The sequence below is a fragment of the Rousettus aegyptiacus genome, unplaced genomic scaffold (assembly GCF_014176215.1).
Source record: "Rousettus aegyptiacus isolate mRouAeg1 unplaced genomic scaffold, mRouAeg1.p scaffold_m13_p_2, whole genome shotgun sequence".
NCBI classification, from domain to species: Eukaryota; Metazoa; Chordata; class Mammalia; order Chiroptera; family Pteropodidae; genus Rousettus; species Rousettus aegyptiacus.
Window position 1 is genome coordinate 140620667 of NW_023416295.1, and position 4027 is coordinate 140624693.

At 42.7% G+C, this 4027-nt stretch overlaps 1 non-coding gene across 1 annotated transcript; it reads left to right on the forward strand.

The window, feature by feature from the left end:
• Positions 1 to 2021: 2021 nt before the first annotated feature.
• On the forward strand, positions 2022 to 2140 carry LOC118614409. The gene has a single exon (XR_004956028.1). It is a non-coding gene; the product is annotated as a 5S ribosomal RNA (ribosomal RNA).
• The last annotated feature ends 1887 nt before the right edge of the window (positions 2141 to 4027 follow it).

Below are 4027 nucleotides of genomic sequence, written 5' to 3' on the forward strand. Positions count from 1 at the left end.
CTTCTAGACCCAAAGACACTGTGAGTTAATAAACCGTTGTTTTAAGCAGCTATGTTTTTGTTAATTTGTTGCACAGAAATAGACAAATAATACCACCTCTGGACCCCTGACCCTCCTCCACATCAAATGCAGTGCCCTTCTTGAGTTCTAGAACCAAAAGTGTTCCCACCTGTCATCCCCAGTACTAAGCCTTTAGTATTATAATTAGGATTTGTCCATATCTCTGCCCCCAGATTGTAGGCTTTCTAAGGAAAAGAAAAGGAGGGAATAAAGTCACCATTTTCCTTCTCAAGACTGAATTCCTGCTCTGCTTCTGGCCCTACCTTTCTAAGCCCAGTGTCCACTGGGGATTGCCCTAAAATGCAGCTGCAACCCCAGGAAGAGGTTCAGGTCAGTTAGAGCCTAGTCTCCCCACCTCCACCTCCCCCTCCCCAGACGCACACACTCTTGAACATACGTGCACACACACATATGCACACACAGGCCAGGCGTGCACTCACTCAGACACTTTGGGCCCACAGGGCTCTACTCAGGAGGAAAGAAGGTGGAGCCACTCCTTCCTCCTTTCACACACACCCTCAGGCTACATTTCTGTGGCTTTTCTGAATGAAAGGTGGGGAGGGAGAGCCACCCCAGAACTGAGCCTTCGGCTTTTGAACTGCCCAGTTCCTCCACCTTCATTTCCAGCCAATAGAACTGTTCCAGGAGGACTTGACTGAAAAGAAAAGAAAAACTAGAGCCCCAGTGCTTCCTGCTGCTTTCATTTTCTGATGACCCGACCCATAGGCGACTCACTCTCTCTGACCTAACCCTGAGATGTGCCTAAGCTTCCGCCTCTGGCTTTCTGGAGTATCTGGCTATGTCTCCCTCTAGATAGATAATCGTACTGTCCTGTGGGCCCTGGTTCACTCTCCCGCCCTGTGCTAGAGGGAGGGCAGCTCTGTCCTCCTGGTGGCCCTTCTGTTACCCTGCACAGGCTGTACACTGCAACAGTGGCAACCTCCCCAGTCTCTCCTCACCCACTCCCTACCACCTCACGCCTATGGCCACCATCTGCCAATGTGTGTCTGTTGTGCCCAAGTAAGACGAATGAATGTATGAGACATGCCTGGGTATGAACACACCTCTGTCTAAGAAAAAACCTTCTAAATAACATTGCACCCTATGGTGTGTGCTTCTGTCCTCTCTGCCCTACTCCAGCATTCTCAGCAGTTTTCCTCTTGGCTCTTCCTCCTGCAATTGCTTTCTGCTCAGCTGCTCACTGTTGCTAAGAAGATTGTGCTCATCAACTGTGCTCTAGATATGTAACAGAGATCTGCTTTCAGAGTTGAGTTCTGCCCTTTATGAGTTTGACCCTGCTTGTGTTACTGGGCCATCTGAGGCTTCATCCACTGATTGAATCTGCTAATAAGCTGTTTCCCCAGTTGAGCTGAGATTAGATTAAACTACAAATATGACAATGCATGGCTTATAGTAGTAGTAAGTGTTCAATAAAAACTTCTTGTCATCTGTTTCAGAGGACCTTAATGATCCTTGTAATTTTTCCTTGAAAATATATCAAGCAAAAAAGGTTTTGATGTTTAGTTGACAAAGTGTCACATTAGGTTTTTTGTGTTTGTTTTGTTTTGTTTTTTGACAGGGGATGGAATAGGAGAAAGTTGAGGGTTATGGTAGGGAATCACTATTTTATTGTTTTTTAATCTGACTCTTTTGCCTTTGCTGTTCTGGGGTAATGCTCTGGGAAACAGCTGCCCTAATGCCTGAGGAATGGATGTGTCTGAACCTGCTACTGATTCCCAGGTGGCAAGGTGTTTTTCACATATGTATTTGAGTCTCTATGCCTCTGCTTTGGCCCCATCACAGATGAAAGGGAAGAGCCCTCATGCCTGAGAGCACATAAAATGCAATCGCTAACATGCTGCATACATCCTGCTATTATCAGTTGATGTACAGACACTTAGGACCCATGTATATCATTCAATTTCCAGATCAACAAATACTTGCCTTTAAAAATTAAGTGTGTCTACAGCCATGCTACCCTGAATAAGCCCAATCTCATCTGATCTTGGAAGCTAAGCAGGGTCAGGCCTGGTTAGTACTTGGATGGGAGACCGCCTAGGAAGACCAGGTGCTGTAGGCGTAAAAAATAAAATATAATAAGGGGTTGTAAGCTGATAAGGTCCTCGCAATCTGTGAGGTCAACCAGGGGTTGCCTCGCCTAAAATTTAAAAATATAAAAAATAAATAAATAAAAATTAAGTGCACGCAACTTTCTTTTCATCGTTCAGAGTAGACGCAGTGAGTAGGATATCAAGTCATGGATTTCAGTGATCTTTTCCAATCAGTTAAGGTTATGGTCTAGTCTGTGTTAGTACTTGAAGCATAATCAGAAGAGGAACCAAACACATTATGATGAAATTTTTAGATATTGAAATCAACTATATGGAAGTTTCTATACCCACAGAAATTCATTATTACAACATCCCAACTTTTTCTTAACAGCGTAAAAAAAAAATATATACCATAGTTCTGTAAGCTACAGTTTAATCAAGAGCACATCAACAATTGCGTTCTGAAGTCTACGTGTGTGTACTTGCGTACTGGTAACATTTTCATCTCAGTACATTTTAACTCCATTCTTTAATCTCAATATATTTTAACTACATTCAACCTACAAGGTTCTCTTTGTTGAGGTACTCTGTTGGTGGACATTCTCAGCGGGAGGAGAGCATAATGGCAGGTCAATGGGAATTACTTTTTGGAAAGGTGTGACTCCATTAAAAATCACACATTGCAGACTCACCTTCCCACAGGGCGCTTGTGTGATCCTGTACGTATTTGTTTTTACAAAGTGAAAAGTGTTTTTCCTTTGTACTTTTGCATTTGAGTGCCCCATGCTGGCTGGTAATGCCAACTCGTAGCAAATAAAAGACCCATAAACAATATTAAATTCAATGGTACAGTGTTTATTTATACCAAGTCTGGAAGTAAAAGTCGGTGCTATATTTTTCTTTTACATAGAATCTGGACTTATTCTGTCTCTATTTTCATAGTCTTTTTTAGACTGTTACTCTAATTCAGTCTATTCCTTCCTGAAAGCATTGATGTTCTCCTGTTTTGAGCCTCTCCCCATGTCACCGCTCAGTAGCCAGCGCAGGTCACAGGGGAGAGAGTCCTGGCTTATTTAGTAGCCCTGCCTTTGAAGCAGCGTTGTCCAGCGGCTGTGCTTGCTGAAAGTACGTACCACAACTCTGGGTGCCCAGACTCAGTCAGAGAGCGTTAAAGATCCAGTTAAAGGTGTCTTGCAAAATTACTGCTACCCTGGAATAGCAAGTTTTAAATAGTAAATAATTGTAAAGAAACTCATTAGGAAAGCCATATTTTATCTCCTTTTCTGTCATCGTTATAATAGAGGATTCGATCAAGTTTAATTTATTCAGCCAGGTGTCCGTGGAAGCTGCCTTGTTTGTTTGGCTTTGTTTTGACGAAATCCCTTGTCAACTGTGTTCCCAGCGTCAGTGAGCTAATCCTGCCCCCCTGTCAGATCCATGGTAGACAAAGGCCACTAACACAGAGTCTCTACAATGAGAACGGCAGAGGATCTATTAATGTGTCAGTTGCCTGTGAATTATGGCCAAGATATTTGCCCAACATATGGCACAAGGTTATCACATTGTAAAAGCAACTCACGCATACAGACACTCCTAACTAGTGACATAAAAAGATTATGCCCAAGGACAAGTATTCTTGGGAATTTGAAGCAACAACTAAATTACATTTGAGTTCATCTGTTGGGACTATTTTACTTTCTATAGGATAAAAATTAATTTGAGATAAAATGAGAACAGCTTTTAGGAATAAAGTAGAAAAACAACCACATTTAGTTCTAATCCTCAGTTACGACTGAGGGGGGTTCCACTGGCAGGGAAGAGTGCTATGACCAGAGTCCATTTTATCCATGAAGACATTTCAGTGGAAAGGAACAGTGTGATGTCATGGAGGCAGGTGTCACCTGGCCTTCTGACAA